Source organism: Macaca thibetana, chromosome 1 (genome assembly GCF_024542745.1).
Source record: "Macaca thibetana thibetana isolate TM-01 chromosome 1, ASM2454274v1, whole genome shotgun sequence".
In the NCBI taxonomy this organism is placed as follows: Eukaryota; Metazoa; Chordata; class Mammalia; order Primates; family Cercopithecidae; genus Macaca; species Macaca thibetana.
Genome location: NC_065578.1, coordinates 110,983,110 through 111,000,022, shown reverse-complemented (window position 1 = coordinate 111,000,022; position 16,913 = coordinate 110,983,110). Strand labels below are relative to the sequence as shown.

Sequence of the window (16,913 nt, the reverse complement as noted above, 5' to 3'; positions counted from 1 at the left end):
GACCAGTGTAAGTAACTGAGAATACTCTGTTTCAAGGTACTTGCACTACACATGAAGTGCTATGTTACATGAAAGTGAGCTTGGATTAGTTGTGAATGTATACTGCAAATTCAAGGGCAACTAGTAAAAAAAAAAGTAAAACCAAGTGTAATCAATACAGTATGCGAGGAGAAAAAATGAAGTAACATAAAATGTTCAATTGAAACCAGAAAGCAAAAAAAGAAAGAACAAGGGAGGGCAATGAATAGAAAAGAGTAACAAATATGGTAGATACATATTAATCCAACAACAATTAAGGGACTGTCAGGATGGACTAAAAAAACAAGACCCAACTATATGTTGTCTATAAGAAACTCACTTTAAATATAAATACAGTAGACCCCCATTCATAGTTTTGCTTTTTGCAATTTCAGTGACCCACAGTCAACAGGTATCTGAAAAATATTACAGTATTGAGAGAGACTACATTCACTTAACTTTTAATAAAGTATACTGTTAGAATTGTTCTATTATTAGGTATTACTGTCAGTCTCTTACTCTAATTTATAAATTAAACTTTATTATAGGTATGTACAGGAAAAAACATAGTACACATAAGGTTTGGTACTATATCTGCAGTTTCAGGCATCCACAGAGGATACTGAAATGTATCCTCCATGGGTAAGTGGGGACTACTGTACACAGATTAAAAGTAAAGAGATGAAGAAAAATATATCACACTAACACTAATAAAAAGAAAGTTAAGAGTAGCTATATTATTCTGAGACAAAGCAGGCTTAAGAGTAAGAGAAGTTATCAGGTATGAAGAAGAGTATTACATAACGATAAAGGCATCGATTCTCTAAGAAGACATAACAATTCTTAATGTGCATGCAACAACAGTGTCGAAATGCATGAGGCAAAAACGGATACCACAAGGAGAAACAGATGAATCCATTATTATGCCTGGAACCCTCAACACCCCTGTGAGTAACTGACAGATCCAGCAGGCAGAAAATCAGTAAGGTTGTAGGTGAACTAAACAACACCATCAATCAATTGGATCTAATCGACATTTACAGAACACAGCCAGGTACTGCATGACATTGTTTTAGTCCGCATTGTTTAGACCGCATATGTGATGGTGGTCCTGTAGGATTATAATGGAGTTGAAAAATTCCTATTGCCTAGTGACATCTTAATGATCCTGAACCAGTGTAGGCCTAGGTGAATATGTGTGTTTGTGTCTTAGTTTTTAACAAAAACGTTTTAAAAGTTAAAAAAAGTAAAACATTTTAAAAATAGAAAAAAAATAAGGATATAAAGGAAACATTTTTGAACACATGGACAATGTGTCTGTGTTTTAAGCTAAGTGTTATTACAGGAGTCAAAAAGTTTATAAAGTAAAAAAGTTACAGTAAGCTAAGGTTGAATTGAATGATTTACTTTATTTACTTACGTACTTACTTTAGAGACAGGGTCTCGCTCTGTTGCCCAGGCTGGACTGCAGTGTTATGATCATAGCTAGGAGATATGTTGTTAAATGATGTGTGACTGTATTTCTATATATTGGCAAACAAGTGGAAAATAAAAAAAAATCACTTGCAAAAGTATCTAAAAAGAAATAAGCTACTTAGAGATTAATTTAACAAATTGCCTAATGATATATTTCTCTGAACATATCCCTGTTAAGTGATGTATGACTGTACTTTATCCAACAAGAAAGAATATACACTATTTTCAAGTGCACACAAAACATTTACCAAGACAGACCATATTCTAAATTATAAAGTAAGTCTCAATAAATTTGAAGAAATTTAAATCACACAAAGTATGTTTTCTGACTACTACGGCATTAAATTAGAAACCAGTAACAGAAAGATCAAGAAAATCCCCAAATATTTAGAAACTAAACAACGTATTTCTAAATAATCCATAGTTCAAAGAAGAAATCAAAAGGGAAATTGGTATTTTGAACAGGATGAAAAAGAAAATATATTAAAATTTATAAAATAACCCAGAAATAAATCCCTCACATGTATGGTCAAATGATTTTGAAAATGAGGCCAAGACTATTCAATTGGGAAAGGATGGTCTTTTCAATAAATAGTGCTAGAAAAACTGGATACCCACATGTAAAAGAATGAAGAGTTGGGCCCTCTTCATTGGGCCCACCATAAACAAAAATTGACTCAAAATGGATCAAAGACTAAATGTGAGAGAGCAAAACCATAATATTCTTGGAAGAAAACACAGGAGGAAAGATACATGACAATGGATTTGGCAATGATTGCTTGGATAAATACCAAAAGCACAGGCAACTACAGAAAAAAACAGATAAATTGGACTACAGGTTGAGTATCCCCCTGGGAACAGAAGGGCTTTAGATTTCAAATATTTTCAGATTTTGGAATATCTGTATATACACAATGAGCTCCATTGGGAATGGGACCCAAGTCTAGACACAAAATTCTTCTATGTTTCATAAACACTTCATACACATAGCCTGAAAGTAATTTAATACAGTATGTTTAACAATTTTGTGCATGAAACAAAGTTTTGACTACTATTTTGACTACAACACACATGGGGAAAGATATCGAATGTTCCACTTCTGGTGTCATGTTAGCATTCAAAAGTTATGGATTTTGCATTTTGGGATTAGGGATGCTCAACCTTGGTGTGTTCTTTGATGCACAGAAGTTTGCAATTTTGACATATAGGTATCCCTAATCTATATGAAGTACCTATTGTAGTAAAAAATTCAGAGGCAGAAAGTAGAATGGTGGTTGTTGGGGGCTGAGAAGGGGGATGGGGAATTACTGTTTAATGGAATCAAGTTTCAGTTACATAAAATGAAGAGTTCTAGAAACGGATGTTGGTGAAGTCTGCACAACAATGTGAATGTACTTAATTTTACTGAATTGTATACTTAAAAATAATTACGATGGTATAAGTTATGTGTATTTTACCACAATATAAAAAAATACAACACAATTCTCCATATTGACTAAAAAAAAAAAAAAAATCAGGGCAGAGAAGCCATCAAAGCAGGTCAAGAAAGAGCAACTAGTGAGGTGGTGGGGGCGGGGGGGAACCATGTATATAGTTTATTGGGATAAAGAGAAGAAAATATTTCAAAGAGGAGGAAGCGATCAACTGTCAAATGCTGACATGTAAAGGAAGATGAGAGTGAGAACCTGACCACTGGAGGTCACTGGAGACTTGATAAACCAATTTCAGTGTAATAACCCAGGACAAAAGCACGATTAGGTTCAGGAAAGACTGGGAGGTAAGAAATTGGGAGATGGCATTATAGACAATTTTTTTGAGGAGTTTGCTTGAAGGAGGAATAGAAAAATTGGGAGGTCACTACTACAAGGGGAAGGAGAATGTGGTTTCAACAGGGGTTTTGCCGTATTTATTTTTATAGTAGGTACTCAGTTAATCAAACATTTAAGAGCAACTCAGTAAGTATTTGTCCAGAATGAACTGTTCTCAAGACTAGGTTTACAACTTGACATTAGAGGTTAAAGTGTTGCAATTTTGAATCTTGTTTTTTATTACCCCCCTACCCCTACTCCCGCCAATATTACTGATATTACTTCATCTCTCTCCAAGGTCACTCAAGTTTTTCAAAACCGTTTTAACAGATATTGCAATAAGTGTACGGTCATTTAACTATCCTTCTTGCTGGGCATGTCCAAGTATTTTCTATTATTATAGACAATGCTGTAATGAATCTTTATATAATACACTTTTATCCAGTTGTCATTTTTTTCTTTGGTTTATATTCTCACATGGAACATTAATCAAAGACTAGGAACATTTTTAAGGTTCTTCATGGAGATTAGTAGTTTTATCAACTGGCATTCCAATCAGGAATGTGTGGGTCCCATTTCCCCATATCCCTAACAGCACAGTTTCAACATAAATGTTCTTATTTTATAAATTGTATTATCAAAATTTTATTACTCTAAGCTTCTCTGATTAGTGAGGCTAATGTTTTCAAATATTTATCAGTCATGAGCCTCTTCTGTGAATGCCTATTCTTTTTCATTTATCTTTAAAAAAGTTTTAAAACAAGTTTTTAAAAAGTTCCTATCAAGCAGTCTGTTCTATAAGAATAGTCACTTTTTTGATTATCTTTTCCCTCAGATGTTGTTTGCTTTTAGCTGTTTATTGTATCACACTCAAGTTAATTTCTGTTAATTTTTTTTATTATTTTGTTTTTTGCATTGTTTTTTCTTTTTTCCAGTTATTTTGCATTAAATCTATGTTTTCAATTGTCATTTTCCCCTCATAGCTCATAAGTCTGGTGTACAACTGCTAAGGATTGGGCACCAGTGGATTAAAGCAAAAAACTGAGTTTAAGAATGGAAGTTCTGTTGCATGGAATTTAGAAACTCTCTTTTGCTATAACTACTTGGTCTATGGTCTGGCCCACATTTATTTTTTCAGACAGGGTCTCACTCTGTCACCACTGGAGTGCAGTGGCACGATCACAGCTTAGTGCACCCTCGAACTCTTGACCTCAAGCAATTCCCTCCCACCTCAGCCTCCAAAGTCCTGGGATTATAGGTGTGAGCCACCACATTCAGCTGATCCATATTTAAATGAAAATTTAGAAGGCTAATAATTTTACGTCCAATAAGTAAATAAACATATAACAAAATATGGTAAAGGCAACTAGATAAATTAGCAAGTAGGACTTAGATTCAGATCACCTATATTTAATCATTGGCTCTAACACTTATAAGCTGGAAGGCTCTGGACTTCTTAACCTTACTCAAGTCTCATGATCTATAAACAACAGTAACAGTTTAACACTTACTGAGGACTCACTATGTGCAAGCATGTTTCTAAGAATTTTACTTTTAGTCAACTTATTTAAAACAACTCTATAATATTATTACAATCACCACTTTGGACAAGAGAAAACATATGACCTACAGAAGTTCAAAAACTCACAAAAAATTGTTTTGTGAGCAAAACTCACAAAACAATTAGTAAATGGCAGAACGAGGATTTGAATCTAGGCATTCTGCCTCCAGTGCTCCCATCCTGGCTCCTAAGCACTCTATTATATGGCCTCTTTCATCTTTAAAATGGGAATGATACCACCTACCTCAGGTGTGACGGAAGGATTAAATGAAACAGTATACATGAAAGAACAATAAAGTGTGAAGTGGCAAGAATAAGGGACAGTATTAAGAGGGTGGTTTGTTTTAAGTAACAACAAAACCTGATAGATACTTTGTATGACTTAAAATAGGTTAACAACAACAACAAAAAAAAGATGGCAGCAAATTCCACAAAGCATATGCAATGAACTAAAATCCTTACAGTAACCTGCTAAGAATACTATGGCGGAGAGTACTTAGGCTCTTGCTCTCTGGCTGGAATAAAAACATCTTGCCTGAGACTAGAAGGATATGCAATTTATCCCATGAAAACAATTGTGCAAAGCATTATCCTTAGCAGGCCTGATCAGTTAATATGCCAGTTAAGAAGCCCCACGAAAACAAGAGACTCGCTTTGTCTTTTCTTCCACTTATATCTTGCCACTTCTCTTATGCCAAAATAACATCTTGGTTTATACCCCTTCCTAAGTAATGCCTTAACCACTCCTTTATCTATCCAAATCCTCTATGCCTTTTGAGGTGCATTTCAAGCCCCAACCTCAGAGTTGTATCCATTTTTTCATGCCCACAGTCTTCTTTTCTCTCTCTGACCTCTCATTACCTTTTTTATACTACTTAATCTCTGGTTACATTTTCTTTTGTTGAGATATAATTCACATACTGTAAAATCCACCTTTTTTTTTTTTTTTTTTTTTTTTGAGACAGAGTTTTGCTCTTGTAGCCCAGGCTGGAGTGCAATGGCACGATCTCAGCTCACTGCAACCTCCGCCTTCCAGGTTCAATCGATTCTCCTGCCTCAGCCTCCTGAGTAGCTGGGATTACAGGCATGCGCCACCACGCTCAGCTAATTTTTTGTATTTTTAGTAGAGCTGGGGTTTCTCCATGTTGGTCAGGCTGATCGCAAACTCCTGACCTCAAGTGATCCGCCTGACTCAGCCTCCCAAAGTGCTGGGATTACAGGCGTGAGCCACCACACCCGACCCACCATTTTAAAGTACACAATTCAGTGGTTTTAAAAATTATATTCACAAGGCTGTTATTACCACCATCACTATGTAATTCCCATCACCCCCCAACCCAAGAAAAAAACATATCCATGAACAGTTATTCCCCATTTGCCCTCCCTACAGCCTCTGGCAACCACTAATCTACCTACTATCTCTAAAGATTGGCTTTTTCTATACATTTCACACAGATGGAATCATACAACATGTGGCCTTTTGTGTCTGGCTTTTGTGCTTAGCATGTTTCCAAGGTTCATTGATGTTGAAGCGTGTGTCAGTATTTCATTCCTTTTTATAGCTGAATGATATTCTATTGTATGACTATATGATATTTTGTTTATCAGTTGATGGACATTTGGGTTCTTTCCACTTTTTGTTTATTGTAATGAACAGTCTTGTACGAATTTTAGTGTACACATACGTTTCCAATTCTCTTGGGTATATATCTAGCAGCAAAACTGCTGAGTCGTAAGATAACTCTCTGTTTTTCTTTTATTTATATTTATTTATTTTTTTATTTTTCATTGCATCTCTTTAGCATATGTTTAACTTTCTCAGGAACTGCCAAACTGTTTTCCACAGTGGCTGTACCATTTTACATTCTCATCAGCAATGTATGAAAGTTCCAATCTCTCTACATCCTGGCCAACACTTGTTATTGTCCTTTTTTTCCCTAAATTACAGCCATCCTAGTGTGTATGAAATAATATCTCATTATGGTTTTGATTTGCATTTTCCTAAGGTCTCTGTTTACATTTTATTTTATATGATATATAGTCTTCTAATTCAAAGTCAGCAAACTTTATCTATGAAGAGCTAGACAGTAAATGTTTTATGCTTTGTGAGCCACATATGGCCTATGTCACATATTATTCTTTCTTATTTAAAAAAAAAAAAACTCTTTAAAAAGTAAAAGCCATTCTTAGCTTGAGGGCCATACAAAACAGGTCTTGGACCAAAGTTTGGTGACCTCTCCTCTAACTGTTTCATAATTAGCCTTGCCTTTGCTATCACCGTCAACTTTGCTAAAAGCAAGGTAAGGATTATTTTGTATTTCCAGATAGAGATTTGCACAGGGTCTACGAATACAAGAACAGAGGTTCTAAAAATACTTGAACTAGGTCATGCCTGTAATCCCAGCACTTTGGGAGGCTGAGGCGGGTGGATCACCCAAGATCAGGAGTTCGAGACCAGGCTGGCCAATATGGCGAAACCTGGTCTCTACTAAAAATACAAATATTAGCCGGGCATGGTGGCACACACCTGTAGTTCCAGCTACTCGGGAGGCTGAGGCAGGAGAATCATTTGAACCTGGAAGGCAGAGGTTGCAGTGAGCCAAGATCGCGGCACTACACTTCAGCCTGGATGACAGAGCGAGACTCCATCTCAAAAAATAAAAATAAAAATACTTGAACTAAACTTTTTGCACACAAAAAAAGTCAATTAAAAAATACATATACTTGAGGCCAGGCATGGTTGCTCATGCCTATAATCCCAGCACTTTGGGAGGCCAAGGTAGGTGGATCACAATGTCAAGAGATTGAGACCATCCTGGCCAACATGGCGAAACTCTGTCTCTACTAAAAATACAAAAACATTAGCTGGGCCTGGTGGTGCATGCCTGTAATCCCAGCACTTTGGGAGGCTGAGGCAGGCAGATCACTTGAGGTCAGGAGTTCAAGACCAGCCTGGCCAACATGGCAAGAAAAAATCAGCTGGGCATGGTGGCACATGCCTGTAAACCCAGCTACTCAGGAGGCTAAGGTACAAAATTGCTTGAACCTGGGAGGCAGAGGTGGCAGCGAGCCAAGATCACGCCACTGAACTACTGTCTGGGCAACAGAGCAAGACTCTGTCTTTAAAAAAAAAAAAATATATATATATATATATATGTATCTCCCCACAGGCATTATGCAATATAAAGGGTACTAGTTTTTAAGTGATTATTAAAACTACAAAGTCATTTTTCTTTTTTGAAACTGGGCAACTTGAAAGAATTTTGTTAAGAACCAGAGAAAAGGCTGGGCGCGGTGGCTCACGCCTGTAATCCCAGCACTTTGGGAGGCCAAGGCGGGCAGATCACCTAAGGTCAGAGTTCAAGACCAGCCTGGCCAACATGGTGCAACCCTGTCTCTACTAAAAATACAAAATTAGCCGGGCATGGTGGTGCATGGCCTGTAATCCCAGCTACTCGGGAGGCTGAGGCAGGAAAATCGCTTGAACCCGGGAGGCAGAGGTTGCAGTGAGCCAAGATCATGCCATTGCATTCCAACCTTGGCAATAAGAGCAAAAACTCTGTCTCAAGCAAACAAACAAACAAAAAGAACCAGAGAAAGACTCTTTCATAATGCTCTTAGAGTCAAAATTATAATCTATTAACTTACACATACTTCTGAATCAAGTATTTCTAAATCCCACAACTACAAATAAGATTAAAATTACAGTAATACAATGTGGAAGAACTTGCTATCTGTTCCTCTTTATATATAGCCAAAACAAGCAAACAAAAAAGACAGGAACACAGAAGACTTTTAGGGCAGCAAAACTTTTATCTGTATGAAACTATAAGGTGGACACACATCATTTTACATGTGTCTAAACCCAGAGAATATACAACACCAAAAGTGAACTCTAAGGTAAACTATGGACTCTGCATGATTAAGTACGTGTCAATGTACATTCATCAGCTGTAACATATGTACCGATTTGGTAGGGGATTTGTTGATAACGAAGGAAACTATGCATGTGTGCAGGCAGAAGATAGATGAGAAATCTGCTCAATTTTATTGTAAACCTAAAACTGCTCTAAAAAAAATTAAGTCGTGCTTGCTTTGGCAGCACATATACTGAAATTGGAACGATACAGGGAAGATTAACACGGCCCCTGCATAAGAATGACACACAAAATTCACAAAGCATTCCATATTTTTTAAATTGTCTATTTTTTAAAATGGTATACTTTTCTGGTAAATGTAGAAAAGTCAGAAATTTCAACAATTTGAATTTTACATTTTAGAAATTATAAGTAAATCATATAGAAGTCTTTGCATACAAACTCTTTGATACAGGAGAATGAAAACTAATGTAAAAGATAGCAGATGTAACTAGCTATTTATCTCAGGGCAAGTCACTGAATTCTTTGAAGCCCAAACTTCTTATCTTTAAAAGTAGGAGTGACACTATCTGTCCTACCTTTTTCACAGAATTGTGAAGATCAAATGAGACAAACTTGGTAAAAGTATATTTTAAAAAAAAGCACTCTACCACTTTACAAATATTATTCATATATATTGTTAGAAGAACTCTAAACCAAAATCAAATTTTCACTATTAAAATAAGTATAAACAAGAGTTCTCTCACTCTTCACAGTTATAACAAACATTTTTCCTAATAGTCGTAATGACATCAATGAACAGTGTGGTGATTCTTTTTTAAGCCTAACAGAGGAATGAAAATCAGCCCAAACTGGTCTCACATTCTGAATGGCATAAAGGTTAACCTAGTGCATAAAAGCATTCAGACCGGTTTTCCAGGTCTTAGAAACCTAAGACAACATTCATTCTTTTGCACCTTTAGCTTATTCTAGCTAAAAGAAATAATGTATTAAATATTCCTTTAAATACTAATCTGTCTGCAAAAAATTCTATGGGAAACAAACCTCAAAAATCAAGTCGGAATCAGTAATAAAGTTTTGATTATCAACAGCAAAAGAAGACAGGGATATTAAGCAATGATAACTAATATTCTGGTCATCAGCAAAGCCTGAGTCCTATCCTCTCACTCTCCTCCCCAGACAGCATGAGCTTCACCACTCGCTTCACCTTATCCACCAACTACTGGTCCCTGAGCACTGTCAAGGCACCCAGCCATGGCGCCCAGGCAGCGTCTATCCAGGCACTGGGGGCTCTGGTTCCCAGATCTCCATGTCCTGCTCCACCAGCTTCTGGGGCAGCTTGGGGCTTGGCTGCGGGGATGGCCAGGGGTCTGGTAGGAATGGGAGGCATCCAGAATGATGAGAAAATGAAATGCCTGAATGATCGCCTGGCCTCCTACCTGGACAGAATGAGGAGCCTGGAAACCGAGAACTGGAAGCTGGAGAGCAAAATCCAGGAGCACCTGGAGAAGAAGGGACCCCAGCTCAGACACTGGGGCCATTACTTCAAGACCATCAAGGACCTGAGGGCTCAGATCTTCTTAAATACTCTGAGAGGCCGAGGCAGGTGGATTACGAGGTCAGGAGATCGAGACCATCCTGGCTAACACGGTGAAACCCCATCTCTACTGAAAATAGAAAAAATTAGCCAAGTGTGGTGGCGGGCACCTGTAGTCCCAGCTACTCGGGAGGCTGAGGCAGGAGAATGGCATGAACCCGGGAGGCAGAGTCTGCAGTGAGCCGAGATCGCGCCACTGCAGACCAGCCTGGGGACAGCAAGACTCCATCTCAAAAAAAAAAAAAAAAAAAAAAAAAAAAAAAGAAAAAACAAAAATACTGTGGACAATGCCCGCATCGTTCTGCAGACTGACAATACCCGTCTTGCTACTGATGACTTTAGAGTCAAGTATGAGACAGAGCTGGCCATGTGCCAGTCTGTGAAGAGTGACATCCATGGACTCCACAAGGTCACTGATGACACCAATGTCACTTGGCTGCAGCTGGAGCCAGAGATCGAGGCTCTCAACGAGGAACTGTTCTTCATGAAGAAGAACCACAAAGGGGAAGTAAAAGGCCTACAAGCCCAAATTGCCAGCTCTGGGTTGACCATGGAGGCAGATGCCCCCAAATCTCAGGACATCCAGATCACAGCAGACATCTGGGCCCAATATGATAAGCTGGCTCGGAAGAACTGACAGGAGCTAGACAAGTACTGGTCTCAGCAGACTGAGGAGGGCGCCACAGTGGTCACCACGCAGTCTGCAGAGGTTGGAGTTGCTAAGATGGTGTTCACAGAGCTGAGACATACAGCCCAGTCCTTAATCAATCTGGACTCAATGAGAAATCTGAAGGCCGGCTTGTAGAACAGCCTGAGGGAGGTGGAGGCCCTCTATTCCCTGCAGATGGAGCAGCTCAACGAGATCCTGCTGCAACTAGAGTCAGAGCTGGCAAAGACCCGGGAAGAGGGGCAACGCTAGGCCCAGGAGTACAAGGCCCTGCTGAAATATCAAGGTCAAACCAGAGGCTGAGACCGCCACCTACCGGAAGATGGCAAGGACTTCAATCTTGGTGATGCCCTGGACAGCAGCAACTCCATGCAAACCATCCAAAAGACCACCACCCACCGGATAGTAGATGGCAAAGTGGTATCTGACACCAATGGTATCAGAACACCAAAGTTCTGAGACATTAAGCCAGCAGAAGCAGGGTAACCCTTTGGGGAGCAGGAGGCCAATAAAAAGTTCAAAGGTCACTGGATGTCAAAAAATATACACACGCACGCGCGCGCACACACACACGCATTGTTTGAACTTGGGAGACAGAGGATCCAGTGAACCAAGATTGTGCCACTGCACTCCAGCCTGGGTGACAGAACAAGACTCTTGTCTGAAAAATAAATAAATAAAATTTAAAAAATAAAATTCTCTACAAGAGTACAGACAGGTTGTGACCTAGATTTGAACTAAAAAATGTTAAACAGGAAAAGGTATTTACAGTCAAACCAAAACCACCTGAACACAGACCTTAAAAGTATTACTAAACGCCTTGAAGTTCGGGGTTCAAAGGAAGAAACTACAATTAAATACCTATGACTAAACGTTCTAAAAGCTATGATCTTAACATGTATTAGATCTAGATCCCTGGCCAGGCACATTGGCTCATGTCAGTACTCCTAGCACTTTGAGAGGCTAAGGTGGGAAGGGGTTAGGAGTTTGAGATCAGTCTGGGCAACAGAGCGAGACCTCATCTCTTAATTTAAAAGAAGGAAAAAAAAAAAGATCTAGAGCCCTAATTCTAACAAACTTTACAGCAGCAAGAAGCAAATAATTGAAACATTAGCCATATCAATCTGTAAGGCATGTTGAGCTTCATCAAAATATCTAGATTAATACAGAAAAAATGTTATAATAGTCCCTGATATAACCACAAATATCTATTATGTTTATCTACATAATTTAAGGAAGCGATCCCCAACCTTTTTGGCACCAGGAACCAGTTTCATGGAAGACAATTTTTCCACAGACTGGACCAGGCGTGGGAGATGGAGTCACGATGATCCAAACGCATATTAATTGTGCACTTTATTTCTATTACTATTACATTGTAACACAAAATGAAATAATTATACAGCTCACCATAATGCAGAATCAGTGGGAACCCTGAGCTTGTTTTCCTGCAACTAGACAGTCCCATCTGGGGGTGATGGGAGACAGCAACAGATCATCAGGTATTAGATTCTCATAAGAAGCATGCAACCTAGATTATGTGCATGTGCAATTCACAATAAGGTTCGTACTCCCATGAGAATCTAATGCCACTAGTGATCTGACAAGAGGCGGGGCTCAGGCAGCAATACTCAATGCTGCTTACCTCCTGCTGTGCAGCCTGGTTCCTAACAGGCCATAGACCATTACTCACTAGTCTGTGGCCCAGGGGTTGGAGACCCCTGATCTAAGGGTATGAGACAGTGAGAGACAAAGGAAAATATGACCAGTTACCCAAATTTAACAAGAAAAAAATTTTTAACTCCTTTCCTCAAAGTGCTAGTTCGACTAATGTTATCTTGGGTAACAAAATATTGGAAAAAGCCAAGCATCAGGAAAAAATAAATCAACCAGTTCTATGTTGAGAAGGTGTTCCACTCGGTCGTGCACGGTGGCTCACGCCTGTAATCCCAACACTTCGGGAGGCCAAGGCGGGTGGATCACAAGGTCAGGAGATGGAGACCATCCTGGCTAACACGGTAAAATCCCACCTCTACTAAAAATATAAAAATTAGCCAGGTGTGGTGGCGGGCGTCTGTAGTCCCAGCTACTCAGGAGGCTAAGGCAGGAGAAATGCGTGAACCCAGGAGGTGGAGCTTACAGTGTATGGAAGCTTGCAGGGTACCAGAGCTTGCAGTGAGCCGAGATCGCGTCACTGCACTCCAGTCTGGGGGACAGAGTGAGACTCCGTCTAAAAAAAAAAAAAAAGAAAAAGAAAAAGAGAAGGTGTTCTACTCCAATGGATGCATTGATTTTTTATTCCCTTAGTCTGCATTTGCTCAAATTTATTTATAATTTGGGCAACAAGTTTTTTTTACAAAAAGGAAAACTGACAGAGAATTTAAAGACAGACACACATTATCTCTCCAAATTAGAACAAAACATCACTAGCTCTAACTGGCAGGGATATCCTATTAAATGGGCAGAGGTATACTAGTGGATACAAACACACTAACATATTTTAAAGCTTGCCAAACCCATGTTATGTTGTGGGAGAGAAAAAAACGTGTAGAACACAACCTGGTCATTTACTAAGGGTTCTATCAAATTCGCAGTGGTGAGGGGTACAAAAGGAAAAGATGTTTACTTGTACAAGAATTCCTTACTGCCTTCTACTACATAAAAATGAAGCAAAAAGAATTGTGCAGTGCAAATATGACTCATGAAAAATGCTCCTGAAAGAATTCCTGGTAAATATCTAAATTAATTACCTTTTTTTTCCAGCACCTAACCTGATATAAACAAGTGTGCATGTGTGTATAATCTGAGGAAAACCCCACAGCACAGGTTTTCCACCTCACTGAAGCATCAACTTTGAGTCCTGAGCCCTTCATCTTCTCCCAGCTTATTGTTTCCCTTCCTTTTCTCCTAACCCATGACTCCAAGAGTGATCAACAGTGTAGCTTAGTAGTTAAGAACATAGACTTTGGGACCTAGCTTCCTGGGTTTAAAGCCCAGTTCTGCCACTTACTAGCTCTGTAATCCTAGGCAAGTGTCTTAACCTCTCTGTGCCTCAGTTTCATCATGGGAATACCAGTGCCTGGCTCGTAGGATTATTTGAGTAAATGAAATGGTATCTACAAAGCTTATTTATGTGCCCAACACAGAATAGGAGCTCTGTAAGTTATACACCACCATCTTTGAGTTAGTCTTTGCTCAGATTCCTCTATTCCACGTATTCCTGTTGTTTCACCCCCAAATCAAGCAGTACACATCAACTGTTAGTGAATCTTAAACTTTCTCTTCATTGCTGGAGAAAATATTATTATATAACTGATGTCACTACTTCAAATTCCTGGTGTGAAATCTCACCTGGACCCTCAGTACTGCACATCAATCCTTTTACCATCTCTACTCCACTTCCTCTCTCATTCCCTTCCTTCTTGATAAACTTAAGTTCAGTTACTATCATCTTTTTTCCTAAAGTCCCAAAGGATGAGGCTGTCCCTTCTCACAATTAAGGTCAACCTTTCTACCTACCCTATATATTTCCCCTGTAATTCCTACAAGCTAAAACCCTATAAGCCATACTTGACTCTACTCCCCATATATAATCAACAGTCAAGCTAGTTCTGCATATTTTGTTTCCTAAATAATTTTTTCAATTGTAAATTCTTTTTATCCCTATTTCCACACTGTGTTAATAAGACCCTCATCATCTCTTAACCAAATTCCTCCAAAAGAAATCAAAGAGATTAAGGAGAATTAGCAGTGCAAATATCAGAAGCTGAGAGAGATATAATATTTTTATTGTTTTTCAGATTAAGATACTAGCTCCTCTTTTCACCAACTATGGATGTACTTCAAGAGGTAAAATAAACTCTTGAAATGTTATACAAAACAAAAACAAATATTTTTTAAAGCATAGGTATAATCTTCTAGGAGAGAAGAGGGCACAATATGTGGCCCCAAAATTTCAAAATTTCAAAGAGATCTATGACCCCCCTCTCAAAAAAAAAAAAAAAGTTCCATTATTCTAGAGGATAAGGCCCAAGCTCATTATCAGGCCTTGTAATGCTCTACATAATCTGGCTCTGATCCATGTTAGTTTTATCAGCTGACCATCTACGTGAGATATCAAGAGTTGGTGAAGTGGACATCTGCTATTTGTGTATGTCTAGTATTCCTCCTTCTTTTGCTAATAGCATTGTGATACTTTATTGGGAAACAATCCTTATCTTCCTGAATGCAGTTGTGGTGAGAATGTCAATCAAGGTGTCCCCACTTTTCACTGGGCAAGGGAGACATGTGACCTAAACTCAGTCTACACTAATCAGGCTGAGTTTCCCAGGAAGCTGAATCTTAGAGTGATGTGAGGAAGGAAAATGGCTAGAGCTGATTCTTTATGACTGTGGCACAATGAAGACATTGTTCCTTACTACTACCTAGGTCCCTACCCCTACAAACTGCTCTGGTTCTTTTCAGGACTTCTTGAGGCCTAAGTGCTCACTTTTTACTTAAATTCTGTTATTCAACATCCTCCAAATAAACATTTTTCTGTTTAACCATTTTAGCCATTTGTTCATCCTTTTATTGGACAAATATATATTGAACTGTGTAACGGCTAGTTGGACATGTCAACTTGGCTAGACTCTAGTACCCAGTTATTCAAATGGATGGAAGTGTTGCCATGAAGGTATTATCTAAATGTGGTTAACATTCACCATCAGCTGACTTTAAGGAGATTATCCTCAATAATGTGAGTAGGCCTCATCCAATCGGTTGAAAAGCCTTACTTTGCAAAACTCAGGTTTCACTGAAGAAGAAATTCTACTGCTAGACTGCATTATCAGCTTCACCTACAGAACCTGCAATGTGTTGGTCTGCCGTACAGATTTTGGACTTTCTAGTCTCCACAATCACATAAGCCAACTCCTTGAAATAAATCTCTTGATTTACATAATGTATGCGTGTGTGTGTGTGTGTATGGTGTGTAAATGGGTGCATCGTCTTACAGGTTCTGTAGGTATCTGCCCAGTTCTCTGAGAGAACACCTACTACATACTAGTGCTGACGATAAGCACAGGTTGTCATTTGCTTGCTGCTGTGACTCTGAAATAAAGGACTCAGTTTCATGTACACCCACAAGGCATTTAAGTTAAATTTTGCACCAAAGAATAAAATCTCCAGTGAACCATGATGGTTCTTTTGCTTACAACCAAAGAACCCTAAATATAGTTATATATGTCATTGTTTGAGGAGGAGAGAGTTCACAAAGTTTCACAGTTTCAAATAGTGCTAATAAACAGCTTAAGCTCAAAGCTGTGAGTAGAATTTTAGTTTTAAACTTGATGCCAAAAAATTACCTTCTAGATTCTCCCAAAGTACAGAGAAATTAAAAAATGAAGGCATGTCCAAGAAACAGAAGATGCCTAAAATAGTTATCAGAATGTGCAGGTTCATTTACCCTACTTCAGGGACCAGCACACTATGAGCCACAGGCCAAATCTGGGCCACTGTCTTTTTTTGTGTGGCTTGTGAATCAAGGACTGTTTTTATATTCTTGAATGTTGTTATACAAAAAAATCAGAAGAAAAATATTTTATAACGTGAAAATTACATGAAATTCACTTTTAGTGTCCATAAATAAAGGAGACACAATCACTCTCATTTGCTTATATAAATGGCTGCTTTTACCCTATAACAGCAGAGTTGAATATGTGCAACAGGGACCATATGGCCCCAAAATCCTGAAGTACTTACTATCTGGCCCCTTACAAAAAAAGTTAGCTGGCCAAGCACAGTGGCTCGCGCCTATAATCCCAGCACTTTGGGAGGCTGAGGAGGGTGGATCACAAGGCCAGGAGTTTGAGACCAGCCTGACCAACGTGGTGAAACCCCGTCTCTACTAATAATAACAAAAATTAGC

The 16,913-nt window shown here is 38.6% G+C and overlaps 1 protein-coding gene and 1 non-coding gene across 6 annotated transcripts in view; one reads left to right on the top strand and one right to left on the bottom strand.

Annotated features, from left to right (window-relative positions):
- The window catches only part of RAP1A (RAP1A, member of RAS oncogene family), a 93,812-nt gene that overhangs the window by 54,240 nt on the left and 22,659 nt on the right, over positions 1-16,913 (bottom strand). The gene's annotated exons all lie outside the window — the stretch shown is intronic.
- LOC126944525 (U6 spliceosomal RNA) lies at positions 8,950-9,057 on the top strand. The gene has a single exon (XR_007722079.1). It is a non-coding gene; the product is annotated as a U6 spliceosomal RNA (small nuclear RNA).